Source organism: Tachysurus fulvidraco, chromosome 6 (genome assembly GCF_022655615.1).
Source record: "Tachysurus fulvidraco isolate hzauxx_2018 chromosome 6, HZAU_PFXX_2.0, whole genome shotgun sequence".
In the NCBI taxonomy this organism is placed as follows: Eukaryota; Metazoa; Chordata; class Actinopteri; order Siluriformes; family Bagridae; genus Tachysurus; species Tachysurus fulvidraco.
The window spans coordinates 10905844-10929985 of record NC_062523.1 but is presented as its reverse complement, the minus strand read 5'-3'; the positions used below and the strand labels follow the sequence as shown (position 1 = coordinate 10929985).

Below are 24142 nucleotides of genomic sequence, written 5' to 3'. Positions count from 1 at the left end.
ATCCTAAAAAGTCTACCTATGATTGTTAAGCTTCTTGGTCCTGGTCTGGATTGTGGTCGATACCCTCTGGATTAGACACCAGAGTATCATAGACACACCACTAAACTAACCAGTCCACATATCAGTATGAATTCTGGTGGTGGTGGTGGGAGGAACAAAGCATGCATTCATACGCTGCAATGGAATATATCGAATTCATTTAAGGAAAAAGTGTTGTCACAGAGACTCTGTTGGGATCTGCTGTGTTAGACAAGAAGGGTGGGATCTGCCAGACACTCTTCTCTGGTTAAATCGTCTGCATTTCCTGGGGAAACAAAAGGTCATTGAATTTACTAAATTGGAACACGGTTCCCTGCATTAACTCATTGTAATGACTTGCTCGTGTAGCTTCAAAGCCCTACAGTTTCACACAGGCTTAAACCCTGGTGTTGTGAGGTGTAGCGACATTGCCCACTTCCCATCATGCCGCACATGATTTAATTAGGTTCTTTTCCTTTCTCCCAGCATCAACATTCTTGAGGGAGTTTGGAGAGGAATTGGATCACGTTAATACTGCGTGAGTTGATAACACTCACTCCTTTCAGTTTAGCATGAAATTTTGATGTAAACTATACACATGTTCTCTTAAAAGCTTACTGGACATAAATTCCAATTTGTAGAACTGAATGCAAAGAAGCACCCGACATGGACACTGGTGGGTGGGTGGGTGGGTGGGTGAGGTGGACCCTCTGCCCTGAGGCACCAGCAGTACCTGCACCACTACACCGCTCTCTGATGAAAACAAAACCGGCTCTGGTTTGACGGTGACTGGATCAAACCCCAGCACTACCGAGCTGCCCCTGCTGGGCCCTTGAGCAAGATCTTTAACCAACTCTGCTGAACTTGTGCTCTGACCCCAACTTCCTAACTGGAATATGCGAAGAAAAGCATTTCACTGTGATTCAATTCCTCTTCTTTTTATAACCCACAGGTCAGAGCAGAGAGCTTCAGATTTCAGGCCATGCCAGTTCATACCCAAGTCTTTCCATGGTGATGGCTGAATCTGTTGGAGAATCCTTGTTGTGCTGGTGACAAATGTGAATCTGTCTGCTGCTGCTAAATGTCAGAGATTCAGAGCTCTTTATGTGTGGGGGAAATTCAGCCCTATTGACAAAATACGTCTCGATCTGAAGAAAGGGATTATTTCTCTAGAAGAGGCTGAGCTGTGGAACAGCCATGGGGATCTTACTGTGTTTGGCTGGAATGGTATTATCTGTTACTGGCTGTTCTTTTGTTGGTCTGAGATCTTCCACCCAGAACTGACAAGATTCTGGCTAAAGAACATGCTAAAAGGCTTGTAGGCTTTCTTCTTTCCTCGGTCATTCCATTTCTGTGTCCACCTTTTAACTCTAGACGTCTCCTTCTTCAGGCTGGCTGATCGAGCCAGAGAGCCAAGTCCTTGCAGGGTGTTTTTATTTTGTGTCCTAACTAAATCAAAACTGCGCTCCAAATTTTTGACAGTTTGAGAACCCGGATAAATCTTGTCTAGATTTTTTTTTTTTCTCTGCAATTTTGAAAAAAAAAATAAAAAAACAGATCTGTAAATTGCTGTAAAGGTTGAAGATGGGGAGATGGTTTAACCAAAACTAAACTAGAAAAAATGTTATTAATCTTTTGTTCCATTTTCAGTTTCGTTTGTCTGTTGGTGAACGATCAGGCCTCGAGTTTGAAGCCCTCTCACGCACTATGCACCGTTCGAATGGGGCGTGAAATCGTTGTTAGCTAAGCTCAGCTCTTCTTTTTGCAGGATCAGTCAGCATCTCTGCATTGCTGCAGTGTGCATCCTTCTCCTGTTTTCCAGCTCTCATAATGTGCCATACTGTTGCTTAGATGGAATACTTTCTCTGTTTGCCTCCAGGCTTGTTCCGTGACTGAGACTGACTCGAATCAACTCAAATCAGCCCTCTTTATGTGAATAATCACTCGAAATGGCTCTCTCGTGATTAGCCAGATAATCAGGAGCTGTAAGAAGGGATAAAAGTGGTTTTGTGTCAGTGAATGTTACCGAATATGAATATTACATTAGTGACTGTGCAATGGGAGACCTGATGTGTTCTACAGTTTGGCGTGTTGTGGGGGAACCGATAGTGCGTTAGTTATGTCGGAAAGATGGTATTCAGAATTTGAACGCACGTGCAGGATTAGAGTGACACTGGTCAAGCATAGGTGTGTGTTATGCAGTAACTTGTATACACGTAGGGTCATACTCTCTCTACTCTAATCTATCTCAAAGGAACTCAGAAACTGTTTGAGGCTGGCGTGTCAAATTGTGGCAGCAGAAGTCAGTACAAAATAGACAAAAGTAACAGCAGTGTTGACTTGTGTTTACTTTTGCTGATTCTTCTTTCTAATTTTATTAGAATTTATTTATATTTCTTATTTATTTCTTATTATTTTTTTATATACAGCTGAACTGCCCTGGGGGTGTGTGTGTGTGTGTGTGTGTGTATATCTCATTTTGTGTGTGTGTCTTTCTGTTTGTCTCTCTCTTTGTGTGTGTCTCTGTGTATGTGGTGTCTTGTGTGTGTGTGTGTGTGTGTGTGTGTGTGTGTGTGTGTGTGTGTATATCTCTGTTAGTCTGTCTCTCTCTCTCTCTCTCTCTCTCTCTCTCTCTCTCACACTTTCTGCGTGTGTGTGTGTGCGTGTATGCATGCAGTATAACTCTGACATGACAGAAGAGCTACACTGGTTCTTGGCAGCTTCTTAACTGGTCTCCCAGTGGCTCACATAAAGCTAGTATTCCTGCTCCAGTGAGTCATCGCTTCTCTGATGTTGAACATGGTCGATTGCTTCTTTTAAAGTGCGTATCTTCACTTCCTGTATGTGTGTGTGTGTGCGCGAACCTCAGCTCTCTTCTCATAACTCACAGGAGGATCCTATAACAGAGGATGGTCCTCGTCCCAATGCTCACGTGAATCATTCATCAGCTCATAAAGGTTTTTTTTTTTCCTCCCAGTTAACCCTGGCTTGCCTCTGTGGATTATGGATTACGGTTGCAAACAGAAGACACTGCAGCACCTATTAAAGTCAGCAGTGGTGGAAGGAAAGGAGTTCAGTTCTGATTCTGTAACTAGCTCATACAAATTAGTGATTAAAACTTCTCTTTTCCTTCAGTGTGTTGCAGAGGCAACACCTTTCCAACCGCCTTTAGAAGACGCCAATGATTGCAGTCTGGGATAAATCCAGTGCTAAACATTTCCAACTAAATTCCTTAAAATCGACTGTGTTTTAATATCAGCTCATTAGAGAGTGTTTTATTGACCGACAGCAGGCAAACAAGCATTTATAGACTTTAAGGGAGTGTAAGCAGGATGTCAGGATGACATTATTTATGTGTACGGGTGCTTGTCATGCTGTCATGCAGGTTCATGTCGTGTACTGAAAGAAATGGGTGTGGATTTATTCCTTCATTTGGTTTGTTTACCGTTTAAAACGGATCAGGAAAATCCGGCGTCTGACACGGGAACAGGCGTGAAAATTCACCCCAGATGTGACTGATGTGCCAATCCACTGCAGGGCATCATGGAGACACTGATTCCTACCCTAGGGGCAATGTAGCACAGCTAGTCTACTTCCCAGCATGTGTTTTGGACAGCATGAAGAAACTGGAGAAACTGGAACAACTTAACTAAATCTCTGTCATAAAGGTCAGTCTGTACCACAAGAAGCTTTTCCATCCAAATGATGATTTCCTTGCTTCCTCTAAACAGGCTGTTGATTAATTTCACAAGTAATAAAAGTAGGCTAAAAGCGTATTATATCGATCATTAGAAAATCAAAACAATTTTCTGAATGTTATGAAAAATTAGGACTTTGATTCCACTTGTTCTTTTTTTTTTTTTGTATTTCTTTTCTTTCCATTCATCATTAACATATTTTCTGAGAGATTGGGGTCTTTTTCAGAAAGAGTTTCCTAATCCTTCTCCACCTCCACCTCATTGTTTTCTGTTTTGTGTTATGTTAGTGGCCGATAGCTGACGGTTTCTTGACTTGTCTGCACGGAGAAAAGCTCGACATTGAAACGGCGTGAGACTTTAGCGCCGGTTTAAGCATTTAACGCCTCGAATTAGGCTTAACACTTAAGCCTTGAAGTGACTGCACCATGATCTTTGTAATAAATACAACTATTGGCCACAGTAAGCTGGGCTGTGTAGACCGATTTTTACATTTTTTTAATTAGGTTTCAGTAGCAAAACAATTTCATTCTGTTTCGTAACTGATCTATAAGATAGAGGAATATTTTACACATTCCATGTTAACCCACTGAGAGATTTTCATCATTCAGTTTAATTTTGCGTATATTGTACAATTTTTGATTCCAACGGAAACAGGTCCAGTGTGTTACAGAATCCTAAGGCTTATTGGTTTTCTGCTTCACTTCCTGGGAACCTCACTCATTGCTTTCTAATCAGTCCAAAGCTTCAGTACGTAATACAAAGTATGACTGCTGAGGCAGCCGAGTGTTCGAGTTCCTGCTTCTGCCCGGCATGCATGGAGTCTGCACGTTCTCTACGCTCTTTGTTTTCTCCTGCTAGTCCGATTTTCACCTCCAGTCCAAAGACATGCGTCGTTGGCTTATTGTCATCTCCGAATTGTCCTCAGTGTGTGAATGTGTGTGTGTGAGTGATTGTGATCTTTTACAGACTGGCACCTCAGTCCATTCTTAGGGCGTCCACTGGGGTTAGCTCCAAGATTCCAATGACCTTGTTTAGGATAAATGGTACAGGAAATATTTACTTCACCAGAATGAATTTCCTTTCAGTGGAACTTTGGGTAGATTTACTTAGGACCATCAAACAGCAAACACACGGCTGCTCCCTTCATCCAGCATAGCTACTGTAAGTTGTAGCATAGTGCTTTAGTATTTGAGCAAGAAAAGAAAGCAAATACTTACCTGGCAAGTATGGCTTGGTGTGAGAACTCTACACTCTGATGCTAGGTTAATACCTTTTCCTATATCCTAAGGATTGGTATCAAAATGACAGATGCCAATGAGTCAGATGGAAATTCAGATTACTCAAATCCTCACCGTGTCTCCCGCACTGAACAAACGCTGCTTCATTCTTCTTCCACCGCTCTTACGGATGACTGTGCGTCATAGACAGAGACGCCATCGGTCAGTTAGTCAGGCAGTGAGCTGAGACGCTGCAGAGGGTGTCGTTTTGACACGCACGCCACTGCTGAAGGCTGTGATTGATAGTTTGGTGATGGTTATTTGTCACCTGCCATCACAGAATGTGACATTCCAGTGGTTGGTTTTGAGGCTGTGGAATGAGAAGTCACATTTTCGCTTGTGTCTGAGGCACGTTTTTTAATCCAGAGGTTTTTCGTTATTTTCTCTATATTTCTTAGGAGTTGCAGCACGATTCTTTTTCTTTAACTACCAGTAATTGTAAAAAATATTGAACTGGTCATTTTTCCCCCTAATATTCCTAGTCATAGTGAGCCTGGAGACTATACCAAAGACCTCAGAGGCACAAAACCCTAGTCACACACACACACAGAGTATGGACAATGAAGTAAACGGGAAGGAAACTGGTGTAGCCGGAGCAACACAGAGATAACATGTAAACTCTGCACACACCCCGGCCCCGAAGGTACAAGACAAATGTGCTAACCACTTTGTTACTGTATCTCTCTGTCTTCTCTCTAATTAACACAAAATCTATTTCAGGTCTATTTTAGGCTGTTGTATGTTTTGCTAAACAACAGAACATACCAGAAGGCACTTTAATGCTTTTCTGGGCCACGTTATAAACATGCAAAATAATAAATCAGCATATTGTAGTATACGGAAAAACTGGCAGCTTTGCTGAAATCTGAAACGGAGAGCATGCAGCGTGGAAGCTCGCATACATTAGCAGGACTCCGTTTATAGCTGAATGGACGGCTCTCCTCGGGCGGAGGACACTACGTTCCACAGCAGTGTCTGGGAGGATTTTCCATCATGTTCGAACTCTAGTGTCTTTAGCATCTGCAAACGATTGGGATCAGATAGCGACGTATGGCTCGTGACGCCGAACGGCGCTTTCGCACGGTGTTGATCGAAAACGCAGTTTCACTTTGCAGCAGAGTTTGGAGCAGATTTCTTCAGGAGCAGACGGGACGTCTTGCGCATTGATGCGATGCTGACTGCAGGATTTTGGAGGGGTTAGATACTTTATTGTCCTTGTATATAATGCACCAAAATTCGGTGAGCGAACGAGCTCGTTTTCAGTGAGACCATGAGGATATTAAAGGTGGGGTCTCCGTCGTTTGAGAAATGCTTCAGAAAACCGAGTTGGGCCACACAACAAAACAAACATGTAGCCAATAAGCAGAAAGGAGCGTGTTTTGTCAATATGGGCGGAGAGAGTGCGCACGTGTGACATTAGCAGAAAACGGCTTTAACATTGACATGGAGGATAAAAACAAAGAAAGAAAGTGAAGAAAGGCTTACGATAAGGCAAGAAGCAGAACCCGTGTTAATCCGCGTGAAGTAGTTCAGTACAGTACAACACACAGTACTACAAAAATACATTTGTATTACCATAGTATTACTTATTGAGATCATTTATTGATAAAAATATATCCTCGGTTAGTTACCCCAACAGGTTCTGCCATAATACTTGTCTGGGTTATACTTGGGTTATACTTGTCTAGTGTGTATGTGGGGTGGAGCTAACAAAACAGGGGTGGGACCCATTCGGGTTAGGGGCGTGTTTGTTTTGGTGATTTCAAATGTCAACATTGGCTTTCAAACAACGGAGACCCCACCTTTAAACATAAGAAAAAGTATTAAGGATAAATAAACAGTGTGTACGGTAAAGTATAAAGATGAAATCAACATTTATGACTTGATGATTAAAATGTCTGCTGATGTGCACATTGAAATGTATAAATTATTAAACTATGAGGGTCATATAGTTTGACCTGTAAAGTGAACTGTAGCATATAGAATTTATCTAGTGTGAAACTTTGTTTTCTCCAGCGATTAGCGAAGGTTTTATTCGACTTTTCTACACAACCACTAATACAGTATCTCTCTGGAGCGTGTTCACCAGTCTGCTTCTGTAACTAGTGCTGCCACTGGGAAATCGTTTGATTTCAACTTCACCTTATCTTTTCTTTTCGGTTGTTGATTCCGAGCCGTACGTCTCGTCACGAGGCTCGACGTGCTTTGTAACGCTGACAGAGAGACCGGTGTGTCTCACACGCCCGGAAACCCCTCACCCTGTAGGAGTCCTGAGTCGTGTAGCTTTAAAATTAAAAACGAGCATGTTTGCCTGTCATTAGAGTTGTGCACATTAGCTGCCGGCTATGTTTATGCACGTTATCTAATTGATATTAGCTGATTTTAATTATCTTTTTATGTTGTGCACCCTAGGCTTGTCCCCTCTGCTGCACTTTGGATTCTTAATGAGTTTGGAGTACTTCTGTTTCTGCAAGCAGTAGTTTAAGACTTGGCTGCTTTTGAGTGGCGGGGAGAAGCGTGGTGCTGATGTACGCTGGTCATTATTTGTTTGGAAAATGGGTGAAAAAAATGGTTTTGGGATGCCGGAAGAATTGTGGAATGTTGCATCCCCGTTTCATAAAAGAACGAAGCAATAATAAAATACAAAGAAATAGTGAGAGACTGAGGCCTGGGGAAGCGATTTTCCTCTTCTGTACCGGATGGCAGCTGGATCCAATGGGATGTACGTGTTGAGTCAGAGCCGAAGTCAGACAAGGTTAACATGCTCATATTCATACCCCGAATCCAAAGCACTATGACACGCACGGGGAATTCACTCTCTACATAACGACGAGTTCGGGAAGTCTTTAAAATCCTGTTTAGAATATAAGCATAAACACAGCAGAGTCCACGGAGCGAGATGACCTCGTTTAACAAAACCCAGGTGAAAGCCACGATCCTGGGAAGGACCCGCAAGCCGAGAGAGGAAATCAGGAAAACCAGAAGGGCGCAGAAAGAGCCGGAAGGTTCCGTGACGTCCTCTCGTAATACTCGAATGTTTTTGATGAGTTGCATGCTAAAAAATCATCCGCCGTTTTTAATGATTCCAGCGTGAGCAAACACTCTGCACGCACACAACGGGTGACATCAGAATCAGACACAATGCAGTCTCTGGAGTTATTTCTGTAACGAAGCAGCTGCGTTTATCAGCACGAAACTTCCGCTTTATCAGAAACATTTATGATGATGGACACTGTACATGACCAACCACAGGCCAAACAGAGCTGGTTGAGCTCATTATTTACCACTGCCGCGTCAAACCTACATGAGAGTTTTAATCAGTCTGTTTAGCGATTACGCATTCGATTATTTATTATTAGTCGCTCTTCCGTCCTTTATCTGATCTGTTTCTTTTTTCTTCTTCCCTTTTGCCATTTGCAAATACTTTCTCCAGAACACAATACAAGACTAAGGGGTTCTCAGTGTGTGAAGATGAGCCTGTCTGGTCTGTAGGACACTGTAGTCTGTGCTGTATTATCAGGCACAGAGAAGTAATCTAATAACCAAATTTGGCCTCTTTGCTTCTCATGAATGAATGCATGTGGATGAATGGATTCCTCCTCCAGGCTGTGTAGCCCTTTATGGAAGGTAGAAGGCTCATGGAGATTAAAAAGAAGCAGCATAGGAAGTGAGGGTGAGAAAGAAAGAGAGACAGACAGACAGGGAGAGAGTGTGTGAGAGAGATGCTGCTTCCGTAGGAATGTCTAGTGGGCTAGACTTTCATGGACAACAATATTTTCCTGATATTTCCTTTTACTATCATCTGTCTTCCTCTTCTGTGTCTTCTGTTTTTCTATATTTTTCTGAGGTGAATGGAAAGCAGAATGAATTCATTTATCGTTTACAAGAAAAGAGGTATTTTATGGTGGTTTGGGAAAAGCTGCTGGATGTTGCATATAAATTAAATGTAAAGTAATTGTAAAGTAAATATAATTTTTTCTTTTTCTTTTTTATCTAGACCTTGCATTATACGGCCACACGTTTGTGTCGTGAGCATCACATCCAGATGTGCTTGTTGATCATCTCCTTCTAGGTTTGATGTTCTAATAACCTCCAGTCTTTTGGGAAGGCTTTCCTCTAGATTTTGGTGTGTGGCTTATGGAGTATCATGTTCATGTTTATTTAGCTACAAGAGCATACGTGAGGTTCGTTTCAGTTCATCCTCAGAGGTGTTCAGTTGAGTTGAGGTCAGGGCTGTGTGCAGAACACATGACTCTTCTTCTCTAGCAATCTCGGAAAGCCGTTTCTTCAAGGAGTTTGCTTTGTGCACAGGGGCATTGTCACGCTGGGGCAGGTTTGAGGCTCTCGCTTCCAGTGAAAGGAAATACAAAAGACATTCTTTACAATTGTGCGCTTTCATCTTTTTGGGGGAGAACCAAGTGTCTGTGTTACGGTCACTCCGTCAAACCATGAATATATTCCAAATAATTTAGTTTTTTTTTTGTAATATTTACATTATAAGCTAAGCTGCCCTTCACAAAAGAACTAGTCTAGCTAACAAGACGATATAGTCAGACCGCATGAGGACGGCTAACACTACAAGTGCTCGCCGATCATAATCGGTCGCTAATTGCTTTGGGAAGTTTGATTGGCGGTCTCTATAAAGGCCCGTTTAGAAAAGCCGATCAGATGACGCAAAACCCGCGAGACCAATTTTTTACGCTCTGCTAAAATGGCTTCACCCGTCTAGCGGTTCTACATGGTGTGTGAAAAAGCCAGTACATTAGCAATCTGCAACCCGTGTAACAAACAAATTCCACAAGGCAGGAACCACCCAAAGCATTTAACACCACAAACCTCATCAGACATTTGAAGGTTATTCACTTAAATGAATATGAGCAGTTTTTCAAGTCTGCTAGCGCTAAGAAGGAGCTCAGTAAATCAAGCACCACCCACTCGGCTGTCGGTAATAGAGACTTTTCAAAGACAGCAACCCTTCTGCAAGGACGGTAAGAAGCATAAAGACATATCAGACAAAATGAAGGAATTCATATGCCTTGATCATCGTCTATCGTGGAAGACGAAGGGTTTCGGGCGACTCATGTCCTAGTTGGATTCACGTTACACTATGCTAGGGCGAAAATATTTCACAGATGTACGATATGCCTGCCGCAGTTCTATACCCAGCAGTGTTTACACATGTCGACAGCCTTATGAAGGACAACATACCATCAGTTAGTTTCACCAGTGACATTTGGAGTGCGAGTGTATGTCTCAGGTCCATGTTGGGCCTCACTGTGCATTTTTATTGCAGGTTTCAGTCTAAAGTTAGAGATAAAGACTCTGTTCTGTCTTTTTAATTATTTTATTTTTATCTAATCTACAGGACAGTTGGATTTATCTAAGCTGTTTTAACTATTTATCGAATTACTAACCAAGCACAGGCTGCTATGTGTTAAGTTGATATGTTGCACATTGTTGCTTGCCAATAAATACATTTGTCAATTCATGATATTCCTCTTCTCTTAATTCCGATACTTAACATACATTGTTGTTAAATATAGTTTAATAAATAATGCTACACGATAAGGCTTCAAATAGACCATTTAATCTGAATCGGACAAAATGGCTTCTAGCGATCGGTGATCGGCTGTGCGCGTTTGCAAAATGGATATATGTCTAATCATCTGGGCTTGGAATGGGATACCGGCTGTGAAAAAGCCAGAGAGTGTTTTTCATGCACTTTTCTTCCTTTTTACTTTCGATAGGAACTTTAAAATGCTGCAACTTTTTTTTTTTTTGAGTGGAAAAAAAAAACATTTTAGTTCAGGCACATCTCCACTTTTTTCTCCACTAGGAAGTTTGTGTAGCATAAAATGTCAAATTTGTTGTCTTGTTCACGGTTTCTTACACGTTTATTTAAATTAATCCAATTGCTGCAATTAATGCGTGTGTGTTGTTTTATTTATTTATTTGTTTGTTTGTTTATTTAAATCTCGAAAAGGATTTCATGGTTGTGTGTCTGTTTGAGAAATTACATATATATTTTTTAGAGCAAAGGAGCAATATATTTTTTAGAGTCTTTACTCTGAGGCCATGTTCATAAAGATTGACTGGAATACCATTATATATGTGCAGCAATGCTGAAAGAGAGCAGGCCGTCAATATTTAATTCAGTCTGTCCATGAAGATCGATACAGTATAATGCTGTTTCTGGTGCCGAGCAACAGCTGGCCGCCGTAGTGGGGTTTGTTGCTGGACTGGGTTAAACGCCCAGGACACAATGTTATCCATCATCTTTTAAGTTCCACTTCAGTCTGAGCCATTTTATAGGTTTTCTTCGCTGTAATGAATGGAACGAAACAGAATCTATCCATCTCAACGTATGTACACAAACTATTTTCCCACCTTTTCCTATTATTAAAAGGGCCTCACACAAACATGGACACGTGCAAAATACAGCAGGGTTTTGAAAAGGTGAGTTCTGTCTGGCTCTTGTGCCATCTTTGCACATCATCTCATCTCCTTGGCAACTGGAGTGTTTTCTCAAGTCATTTTGTAGAACCACGAAGACTAGACGCACACTTAACCTCATATGCTGTACAGTATACATCTTATTTTTATTTTAGTATCTGTCTATACGCTCTAGTTCGGTTTCATCTTTGACACCGTCTAGTCACAATGCACAAGAAAAAAACATCATGGATATTTACGCAGAGTATCATATGTTGTCCATTAATAATTAGGATCATGTATACATACTGTATAAATGCCACAAAGTTGATCACATTGTATTTTTTGGTGTTTTATTTTTTTATTCTGTGGTATTATGAACATTCGCTCTTGGTTTCTGGTCATTTTAAGCTTTTCATGCTTCATACATAGACAATAAAAACCTTCAGCATCATGCGGTTCTAACCGATTTAAGGTGTTTTTTTTTTTTTTTTCTTTTCAGACCGAAGGTGTAACTGTAAGTAAAAGCGAGACGCGAGACAGCAGGGAAATAAATTTCCTCCGGAGCAGGTGGACCAAGCAGGTTAGGATATCTCTTCTGCCTTATCCACAGAGCTATTTTCTGGAGACATGGTCTCTATCTAAGAGCCTGCAGGCGTGTGGTGTGCAGCCAGGCGCGCTGCTCGTGAAGGATGAATGAGTTCCGCTCCATCAGCGTGCTCACAGCGAACAGGAGATTAGCAACAGATTAGACCCATGCGTTTTTATTTTTTTGCACATATTCTAAAGACGCAATGCGCTGTGAGTGTAGAACGTGAAGAAATAGCCTTAAGGGCCATCAGAAAGCAGCGGACTATAGCCAGCAATGACACATCCCGCAGTCTATTTATAGCACCAGAGCCCACGGTGTTGGTTTCTATATCGTGGGAGCTTGAGTGATTCAGTATTGGGGCAATTATACTGCAGTGGGCTTGTGCTCTCTCTCTCTCTCTCTCTCTCTCTCTCTCTCTCTCTCTCTCTCTCTCTCTCTCTCTCTCTCTCCTTCTGTCTCAATGCATCTCTCTTTATAGCTCATCAGAATGGGAAGAATCCTGTTGGTGCCTTGTGGCCTGGGGCTGGGAGAGAGAATGTGTGAGTAGATAAAAATGCAAGAACCAATAAAAAGTATGCTAAGGCTTTATAAACATAAAATAAAAAAAATATTAGGCTCATTATTTAAAAGTCTGTATAATATTTTGGATTTCTTTTACATATATGGCATTTATCAGACACTCTTATATTTTCTTTAATCTCATTTAATACGATCTGAACGATTAAGGGTTAAGGGCCTCGCTCAGGGGCCCCAGTAGAGGTAGCTTGGTGGACATGGGGTTCGATCTCGCAATCCGGTCGATGTCAGTTATGTGTTTTAGAGAGGTTAAATTAAGTGACCAACGACTATAAGAGCTCATTAATAAATAAATAAATAAATAAATAAATAAATAAATAAATAAATGAGTAATGGTAATAAAGAATTGTGCTTTCCACTGCTGTAACTAACTCAAAGCAAATGTGTATAATATGCAAATAGAGTATGTAGAAATGGCGTAACGTGACAGAACCTAATTCAGTACTTACAGTTTACCTGTTGATACAGAATGTACTGATCACTGTGTGTATCGTGTGTAGCATAAATAAAATCCAGACATTCTACAGATATTCATATATACATTATCCAGATATTCTGCTGGGATTGTCAAGTGACCTGTGATGTCATAGTGTCCATGTTTTTAACACCAGTCCCATTGCCCATTGGCGCAGTGCTTCTATGGTGGTTCCGCACTGCACGGTCTCAGCAGACGCAGCAGGTCATCTGGGTACCCGAGACTCTGGATATCCTGCTCCTTTGTCGTACTGCTTTATAGTAGAGTAATAGGGATATTTGGACAGCACAGATTTTCGATCTGGACTTTACGATACAAAGAGATTTGAGAGTTTTTCCTGAGGGTTTCACAATTCCTTCTGCATTTCATTCACACAAACATATAACACGTATATAAATGCACCGTTTTTTTTTCTAACTCTCTTTCTCTCTCTCTTGATGTGGTAGCCTAGTGGTTAAGGTGCTGGACTACCAATCAGAAGGTTGTGAGTTCAATTCCCACTTCCACCAGGCTGCCACTGATGGGCCCCTTAGCAAGGCCCATAACCCTCTATTGCCCAGTTGTATAAAATGTAAGTTTCTCTGGATAAGAGCATCTACTAAATGCTGGAAATATATTTTTTGCTTTTTTTTGTTTTTGTTTAATGCGGCTGGAGACATTTTCTCAAAAGCTGTTTTGTTGACCGAGCAGAGAAATACTATTATTCATTCATTCATTCATTCATTCATTTATTTACAAAAAATGTCTTTCTGATCTCTCATGTTCAGAACTAGGGTCGAACTCTCATGAAGTTTATTTCTTTCAAATCCATCTAATTGAGCGGATGAAGGGATCACTAATTACCCGAGGAGTCGACTAAGCCACAAGGATGACTCGATTTAAAATGTATTGAGCCATATTCCAGACAGACAGCTTTAATGTCGTAGTCGTCGTTTTCTCTCTAATGAGCGCATACGAGTGATGATTTGACAGAACATTTCAGCCTGTGGCTTAGCGCTCGCTCTTCACCTCATCTTTTCTAAACAGACGTGCACTCAAAGCCAATATATTACAGCCCCACCTCAGTATTTGATAGATTGACACTTGGATTTGATGTGTGCTGAAAGTTACACCTTTTTTTTTTTTTTTTTTTTTTTTCCCTGAGGAAATGGCATGGAACTAATGAGGGTGTTTGAGCACATGTTTCTGTAGGTTAATGGATTCAGGGCTTCGGCAGAGCAAAGCATCCGTCAACACATTAATGGAACTTTGAATGCCGCCGCATTGCTATAATTGCGGATCAAGTGCTAGATTTACTCGCAATGTTTTTTTTTCCCTACTGAAACAGATCCAAAGCGGTATGTAATTTGCAGCCGCACGAGAATGGATTAAGATTTAACTGTCCATTGAACGAGTTCAACGCAAGTGCACCGCTTAAGGTAATTGCACGTTATCACGCAAGAGGAACCATGCAGAACCACCTTTTTCTCTTACTGTCACGTTCTTCTTGCTAAAGCTGGCAATCCGTCACCAGGTCGGCGTCAGCTCCGGTGTTTCCTTTCAGCCAGTTTCATTTCCCAGTTGGTAGAAGAACGGATCACAGAGGATAAATTGGAGCTCTTTTTGATTTAGACGGCTAATCGTTTCGAACCGGAAATGATGATGGACAGTCTCAGTTTATCTTTTCTTTTCTTTTCTTTCTTTCTTTCTTTCTTTCTTTCTTGCGTGGCTTCTTTCTGGGCTGGCGCCCCAGGGAGGGTAGGGAGGGAGGGGGGAGGGAAGAAGGGGGGGCCGGGGGACAGGGGGGCAGGGAGACAGGGCAGGGGCGGCGCGGGCGGGCGGGCGGCGGGCGGCGGGCGCGGGCGGGCGGGCGGGCGGGCGGGGCGCCCCAGGGGGGGAGTGAGGAGCGAGGAGGCGGGGCCGGGGACAGAGGGGGCAGGGAGACAGGCGGTCGGGCGGGCGGCGGGCGGGCGGTCGGGTGCGGGAGACATAGTGGTGTCGCTTCTTTGGCTTTCTTCTGTGCTTCGTTCTGCGGTCTTTTGATTCTTTCTTTCTTTCTTTCTTTCTTTCTTTCTTTCTTTCTTTTATACATATTCTTTCTTTCTTTCTTTCTTTCTTTCTTTCTTTCTTTCTTTCTTTCTTTCTTTCTTTCTTTCTTTCTTTCTTTCTTTCTTATTCACTCTTTTAAGCTTGGTGGAAAATTGCATGCCAAATCGTCTTGCTCCTATGAGGAAGATGTTATTGCAGCATGAGTCGCGGAACAGTGCAGGCCCTAACAACTGTTTGCCAGCGGTGTAGCGTTCATCAACACGGCCAATCGACTAATTACGCTCCATCTGGTGACTCCTCCCATGACGCTTTCCCATTTTCCTCAAATAAACAACTTCCCTTTTATAACCCACCCCTCGTTCAAGCCACTGCCTGAGAATCTGAGCAGAATCCTAATGAGTGGATTTCTGAATTGCACGTCTTTCTGGAAGCGCTCGCTGACACAGAGCTACTTTTTTCCCCCCTCTCCACATAGCTCCATTTCATGATGTAGTCTCATTAAATTGGATTGATGTTTATTTGAATATGGAGTGGATCCTCTCCGGTGGTCTGTCTTTCCCACTCGCGGCTTATTGCCCTCCCTGCTGTCTTGCAGGTGAGAACGTTCCATCAAGGCCAATTTGCGGGACCGAACCGTTGCTTCGATGTTCTGAAAACGAGCCCACGTAGAGCTAAATGAATTCTAATCAACACTGTGCTCAATTAAACAGTCATCTGAAGTTCCCCAGGGCAGACGGAACGACAATCCTGAGTCTCATAGATCATCTTTAACAATTAAGCTTTATCTTCCTCATTACATTGGGCTCTCTCTCTCTCTCTCTCTCTCACACACACACACACACACACACACACCAACAAGCTCACCTTTCACACACACACTCTCACATGCACTCACTCTGCATCCCATCAGGGGACAAAAATTGAGTCCGATCCATTAGTGCAGTGCTGAGGTGCTGCGATACGCCTGAACTAAAATGTAATTTTGCCCGAGTAGAATCCTGGGGAAATTGCTCGTGTTCGCGCTGCCCCCCACCCTCATCCCCGTCTCCATCCACATCTCCTTCCCCCTTTCCCTCAGCCCACAGCTGTCTGGTGGAAATTGAGTGCACTTCAGTAGAATTCAATATGACATGCCAAAAATAATGGCCTCCCGCCACTGAGATATCCATCAGGCTGTTTCAACCTCTCATAGACATTCAACAGTGATAAATAATAAATGATGTTTGTGTGATATTAATAAGGTCGGTCTGAGCTGACTTGACTTTTGCCGCAGTCGCTTTCCCTGTCACCTTGCCAGGGAGGATCCTAAATTAAAACAGGATAGAGATTGTATTCATTTTCCCAACGGCAGACTGCCGGCAGTGACGCGGAACGCCTCACGCCGGCACGTTTAAGCGTGCAGGAGCTTCGTTCACTTCAGTGCCCGACTGGATCTGCTTCTGCGTCATTACTGCATCCTGTGTGCCAGAGTTTCTCTCGTCAACCTTAGGATCCTGGGCCTTATGCTTTAATCAGCTCATTAAGCTCTAGCTTTTTTAATCAGTTATCTTCACCAGAGGCTCGATCATACGGCCCTTTATTCATAATGTGGGGGGCCAGAAAAGGAAGAAACCTTAGAACTCAAATGTAAGCCACAGTGTTGCAGTGTGAACATGGAAAACTCCACACAAACATTAACCGTTTTTAATTAAAGAAAAAGGGGAGGGAATGAGGGAGAGAAGAGAAAGAAAAGAGAGAGGGAAGGAAGGAGAGGGAGGGAGAGAGGAGCGGGCAGAGAGAGGGGGAGGGAGAGAGGGAGGGAGGGAGGCGGGAGGGAGAGAGAGAGGAGGAGAGAGAGTGAGGAGGAAGGAGGAGAGAGAGATATTGGGAGAGAGGAGAGAGAGAGGAGTTCTTCTTCTTTCTCTCAGTTTTCTTCTTCTCTCTCTCTCTCTCTCTCTCTCTCTCTCTCTCTCTCTCTCTCTCTCTCTCTCTCTCCCCCCATTTATTTATTTATTTATTTATTTATTTTTTCCTTTTTACATATTGTTTTCGTTTACACATTTTTTGTACTAACACATTAAGCACTCTGAGCGTTGTACAAATATTTTAAGATGCTTTCTTGTTTATACTGGAACAAAAGGTGCTTAAAAGTTTAATTTTTTAAACTTTTAAATAAATGAATACGCCCAGCCTTTACACGTGCAATGTTGAAAGACATTATATGAAAAGATTTGTACTAAAGCCAAACATACTCTTAAATCTAACATATTTATATTAAATCTTTATCAATCACAGCAAAACGTACCGCTGCTGCTCCACATACTGTATTTAAACAGCGAACATTGTTCACGAGCTACACCCAGTCTGTTATAGACATGTAGTTATTTTAGGAAAGACGAGCCGTGTGGATGATTGAAACGGCAAACGCTGCGTTTTTGAAGCAGACTTACCGTAGATGTGAAATCGGAGTCGTTACAGAACAAACGCAGGCACGTCTTCCATCGGACAGCTCTTGGAGCGATGCACGAGAAGCACTCAGACTCTCATTATACTCACTGAAGGATTGTCTGTTGAGCTTGGACGAATGTTGAAGGGGAAAAATACAGAAAGATCCAAGTGCACGGTACGCATCCCTTTTTTTTTTTTTTTTAATCCCTTGGTAGTGCGAACGTTACCGTGAGCCAACAAAATGCTGATGTGATTATTCCACTGCATTTATCTGGAGTTTCTAATAGAGAGAAACTGAAGCGAGTTCTTTTTTTATGCAAAGATATCCGTTTGTTTTAAGGTCTGTACAGGAAATGTCACCGGGTGCTCTTTGCTCTAATGAGGTTCAAATTAAAAGAAGACCGGTTAGGTCAGCTTTCACAAGGCCTACGTTTAAACCCTAGGTCATGGAGACACACACACACACGCACACGCAGTTATCACCAATTTAAACTAGTCAGTCCACACACAGGCTTTTGGGAGGTGGGAGGAAACCTGAGAATGCCGAGGAACCACACAGTGATGGATCTGACCAACATTATAATCCATCATAACCTGATTTTCTTTCTTTCCTTTCGTTTCCGTCCATAAATCTGTTTGTTTATAAAATATTGTTTTTTTGCTACGTTCATTAGCAAAAGGATTGTTTCTGATATAACATATAGATTATAGAGCTGCTATTCATTTCTAGATGATTTCCAAAAAAAAAATCAGGAGCTAAATATTAGGCACCTAAAGGAGATCAGTTTAGCACGAATGTCTGTAGCAAAGGAAGCACATGTGATAATCTAATCGCAGCTCAGTCATGCATGAGCGCCGGCTTCCTTTCTTCACTCTCTCCCACTGAATGTTTCTTAACAGTCCTCTGGCCTTTGAGCCCCTGAGCTGCTTCTCACGTGCGTCTTGACCTCGGCTCACAGTGCAGACCTTCTTCGGTAGACACGTGGAGCACAGGGTCAAGCTCCGGTCCGTGTTCCCTGCCAAACCTCTTCACTTATCTCGTCTCCATCCACTTTCAACAAGCCTGTGATGTATGCAGGCTGCCTACGAAGCAGGGCTTTTTCAGAGAAACCGAAGAGGTTTCCCCTCCCCCTCCGCAACCCCCCTCAGCTTTTTCCGCATGACACCTCCTCTCTCACTGTACGGGACACGACCCATCGCAAGCTCTCGCTAATGACTGTTATGCATCAAAGCCGTTTCATCCACACCGTAGGTTTGAGAAATCTTAATTAAAGAATGCAGGAGGCTGATATATCGCCGTGATAATGTCGGATCCGAAGCACAGTAAACGCTTTTGATAGTGATAACGTTTTTTTTTTTTTTTTTTTTATCGCAAGCATGCCAATAATTCTGTTGTGCAAGCGTGATGGAGAAAGATAGACAGAGAACGAGAGCAAGGGAAGGCGATTGAGATGTTGAGCTGTTTAATTGAACAGTGCCTTCACTCTCACTTGTGTAGCCTGCTACATTTAGACCTCTGTTACTGTGCAGGGATGAAGTCATTTACAGAGGCACGCTTCCACCCCTTTAGTTTTTTTTTTTTTTTTTTTTCTTATTTCAATCCTGCTCTCAATGACGGTGAGCTAGAGGCTCGTGGCATAGCTGATGCAGATTGCCATTTGGACTCTTTCCTTTTATCGAGCCTTCTATGGTCTGCGCTGTCCTACAGACTTCAAGGCTAATCTTACCCCGAGTCATCAATATTTATGCAAGTCCATCAGGTTAAGTAAAAGTTTCAAAACATGACCTATTTCTTGGCATCGGATGCTCGAAAGGTCTATTTTTGGATCGCGGCACTGTTTGGAGCTCTCCTGATTCTGTAAGCTATATCGTGATTGTGTTTTATCGTCTCTGATTATGACTAATCAATTAAATACCCGAGTGATGAAACACATCTCTCACGTTTCTTCAGCGCATTTGTTTTCAGCTCGTCCTCAGATTGTATGGTCCGTTTTCCTGATGCGTGTGTTTTAAGGTTGCTCTGGGCACTCAGTGTTCAGCTCTTTGAAGCATCCTCTTTAGGTCTGATTGTGATTATTATTATTTGTTTCTAAATAGACCTCTACATTATCTCGGGGCTTTCTAGTCACTGGCTCCTGTTCAGTGCTTAAGGTTCTGAAATTGTGCTCAAAAATCAACCAACATCTTTAGAATAGAATAGAAGCCTTTAGATTGTGTCACATATCCCAACTTTGGACGTTGAGGTCAGCTTGCAGGGTCAGCCACGATACAGCGCCCCAGGAGCTGAAAGGGTCAAGGGCCTTGCTCAAGGGCCCAACAGAGGAAGATTGGCACTTCTAGGGGCTTGATCCCTGATCTTCCAATCAACAACCCTTTAATAAGAGCTTTAACCACTTGAGCCACACAGAATCACAGAAGAGGACATCGTCTGGTCCTGGGTTGTATCTTGTCTTGTTATCTAAGTTGTTTTGGATGAAAGGTTAAACCAGTCCCTTGCCTACGTTGCTGCTCCCTGCAGTCTTAGTACATCTAGAGCAAAAAGATGCTGCCGTCTCTTCAAGTCCCCTTAAGCTGACCTACATGCTGCACAGATTCACACACAATATTTCCCGACGTTTATCACTTGCTATCAGGTGTTTGATGGATGTAGGGGTGAGCACAATACACCAGCACTCGCAGATGAGGATTACATGTGACACCAATCGCAACCCTACACGCCAGATCTGCCCTATAAAGTGTTTCAATGACTTTGTCAATATTTCTACAGAGAAATAAAAGAAAAATATGAAGGAAAGGAATTATTGGTTGGGAAGATGCAGGCAGCAAGGATCGCTCATTCCGCATAGAGAACTGAAGGGTATAGTGCCAGAAACCAGGCTAATTTTATTCTGCGCACCAGAAATCTGGTTTGTATTTAATGCAGTCGTGAACAACTATTCGGGTCCGACATTCCGAGTAACTTCTTACAGAAGTGGAAACTGACATCCAACTAGGAACGTTGAAGAAAACACCTAAAGTTCATCCTGGAAATTTTTAGGGTGGTTTAATCAACACTGAAGCTGTGTCCCGAATACCTAAAAATGATGCACTTTGACTATGCAGTAGACTCATGGAAGAGGTTTAGAAGGGTTGTATTGGCTGAAATGGAACACGAATGTTTTTATTTATAACTGATCCGAGCTTAAGATCAAAGATGAGTCAAATCTCAGGTCCACTAAACTACGGCCGTTGAGCATCAGCGTAAGTAAAAGCCGTTTCCGATTCAACGGGAAATGACATCAAACACACAAAGCGACACGCTTAGCTTTAGCAGAATACATTTTTTTTTTTTTTTAACAATTTTAATATGCTGAAAAATAAGACATTTGTAAGATGTCTTGGCCACTGGAGTGTCTGCCATTTTGTGTGTTTCCTCATTTAGAAGTTAGCGCCTGTTAGCCACGCCTCTCATCCACTACGTAAGCAAAGCTGCCAGTGTCGAAAGCACGAAGTGTCCAACATTCCACACTGTCTTAATTCACTCACACTCTCTCACTCATTTTCTACCGCTTATCCGAGCTACCTCGGGTCACGGGGAGCCTGTGCCTACTTCAAGTGCACTTGTGAAGTGCTTCTTGTATATTTTCAGCGTGAACACATTGCTCCCTGCTGATACTACAATACGGCATAGAACATCGTGTGAGGATGTGAGCTGGGACACACTTTTTGAGTTCAGCTTGTAAAGTGAAATCATCAGTCAACATGTAGATCTGTAACAGTGACTTCTGCAGTAACTCAGCATCGTTCACACTACGCTGTGTAACCAGGGTTTAGTCTGTGATTTAATCATAACAATCTGTGTCCTAAATGATATAGTGTGCATTAGGATTTAGGGAACTAGGAACTTTGAACTTGATCTTGGCTTCTCTTGATTTAAGCAGAGTTTAGTTTGCGCTCGCTGCAGGCAGTGATGAAAAACCGCATTTCATGTTTTTTCTGCAAACGCTCTTCAAGTTCATGGGTTGATGAGCTGTGTCCTCTGTTGCCCATCATTACCCGTGTGCTCTGTTTAAAAAGCAACCTGTTGCCCGGTTGCTCTCAGTCTGGGCAGATGCACGGTCCTGTGACTCACCGTGCTGCCATTCTCAGGTTGTTCATCATCTAAATGAGAGCAGAAATGTTTTCCAAGCCACAGGGACTGCATAAGAATAACCAGCCATGACTGTTGTATGAGTCTTATTTGAAATGTTTGTGCGAGTGTCCCTGCTCTGCTGTGTGTGTGCGCACACGCTGGTGTGTGTGAGATGCTTTGGTAATATAGCAGTTTTAGTGTTGCCTAACTCTGTCTCTCTCTCTCTCTGCCTCTCTCTCTCTCTCTCCCTCACCTCTCTCTTTCTCTCTCTCTGCCTCTCTTTTCCTCTCCCTCCCCTCTCTCTCACCCTCATCTCTCTCCCTCTTTTCCCTCTTCCTCACCCCTCTCTCTCTCTCTCTCTCTCTCTCTCTCTCTCTCTCTTTTCCTCTCCCTCACCTCTCTCTCTTCCTCTCTCTCTCTCTCTCTCTCTGTATGTTTTAGGCTGTAGGGAGTAGAGGATCTGTCAGTAGGACCAAACAGAATATTGGGACAAGACTGCGACGGTGATTTTGAGCCTTCAGAGACGGTGAGTTAAATCGTACATCCAGAGACATTTGCAGCTTGTTAGTGACCACTCTGTGTGTGTTTGGTGGAAAAAAATAATGCCTCATTGATGATTTGTATCTATTTAGCAAAATAGAAAAAATGAATATATTAGAGGAAAATATTTTTTCCCCCAGACATATGGACAAGCTGTTTAGTTTGTCACTGCTAGTTTACAAATGATCGGCACCCAAAGATGACTATTTACTGATGGTTCTGAGAGAGAATAAAAGCATTGGGCTGCTGCTGTAATATTTAACAAGGTTGAACTCTTCCATGCAGAACCTTTCAGGCTCCTTTATACAGACCACAGCTTTTAAATAAAAAAGGGGATTTTACTGTATGTTCACACAAGCATTTCTTCATTGATTTGTATTTGGATGCTACTGATATTCACACTGGATGCTTTAATAGATGATGGATGAGAATGTTTTTTTTTTCTTTTTAGAGTAGCATTTAATAATTCCTCCTATTTTGGTCAGTGTGTTGTGTTTCATTTACTGTATCAGAGCTTATTTGAAGTTCATGATAAGGCCATGAGAAATATTCACTGCACATCTGGCAATATCGTAGTACAGAGAACAGCGCTGTGCCTTGGAAATGAAAATAAAAAAAGATCATCTCCGTAGATCTGCCATGTAGGCGTGAGTCCATGGACAGACATGAAGCTTCCAGGACCCACAAAGAGTAAATATATTTCCAAGATTCAGTGGTACTTCTTAAACGGCAAAGAGACAAATCAAGTGCACAGGGTCTGCAGATGAATATTTTAGACCGTCAGCAACACTGCACTCACACATGGTGCTTTCACTTGTGTGGGTCACTGTTTTAATGAATATACCGTGCTAAAATCTTCTTCCTCTTCTTCTACTTACGGCTTTTCCCGTTATCGGTCGTCACAGCGAATCATCTGCATCCATCTAACTCTATCCTCGGCATCCTCTAATCTTGCACCAATTACCTTCATATGCTCTTTCAACACATCCATATATCTCCTCTTTGGCCTTCCTCTTGACCTCTTACCTGGCAGCTCCATCTCCAACATCCTTCTACTAATATAACCATCTCCCTCCTCTGTACATGTCCAAAAAATCTCAATCTAAAATATAACTGAATAATCTGTACTGAAAAATGAACAGAAACAGATGGTACAGATAAACATGTTACCACTGTCATCACATACTTTTTTTTTTTTTAATCAAATGATTTACCTTTAAACAATTGTGCTGTACTTCACTAATGCTGTTGCCATGTGTTAAGTTTTTATTCATTATTTCTCTACAGTTAGCACGTTTGTCACACACCTCCAACGTTGGGGGTTTGATTCCCAGTGTGTGTGGAGTTTGTATGTTCTCCCTGTGCTTCTGTGGTTTCCTCCCCAAGGCCACGGACATGCATTGTAGCCTGGTTGAGATCTCTAAATTGTCCATAGTGTGTGAATGGATGTGTGTGTGATTGCATCCTGTGATGGATGGATGGATGGATGGATGGTTTTACAGCAGCGCTTTTGAGTAATCCATTAAGATTGGAGAGAACATGTTGATTAATTCTCTGTAACTGCAGCTCTGCCTGTATTGGCATCAGTCCTTCAAATAATGGGTTTCTATCAACAGACTTATTCTAGTTATCTGGTTATCACACCATCTTATACATGGATACATGACATATAACATCTGCCAAGCACATCATTGTGTACCATCACAAACAGGAGGAATATTTAATTTTATTGGAAAACTATCCTAACTCTCATGGTTAACTCGGTTTCTGTTTATTAACCCTTCCATTTCAAAATGACACCTCAGTCAAGCAGGTAGACTGTAGCTAATGGTTTGTTGGTTATTACCTGAAGGTAAAATTTGCATTTGGGAAACAGGAAGCTAAGGACACGAAGGCAGTACCAGACACAACGCAAAGTCCCAGACATAATTGTAGTGCAGTGAAGGTTTGAAATGAAAGCCATTTGCA

At 42.3% G+C, this 24142-nt stretch overlaps 1 protein-coding gene across 6 annotated transcripts in view; it reads left to right on the top strand.

The window, feature by feature from the left end:
- Window positions 1–24142, top strand: part of adarb1b (adenosine deaminase RNA specific B1b) — a 154872-nt gene that overhangs the window by 27668 nt on the left and 103062 nt on the right. For 4 of the 6 annotated variants that reach the window (XM_027164202.2, XM_027164201.2, XM_047814844.1 and 1 more), the window contains exons 2-3: window positions 11928–12008; window positions 22076–22160. The gene's annotated coding sequence lies outside the window, so the exon portion shown is untranslated. The remainder of the gene's footprint in view (window positions 1–11927; window positions 12009–22075; window positions 22161–24142) is intronic. The other 2 variants (XM_027164203.2, XM_027164197.2) reach the window with 1 other exon arrangement.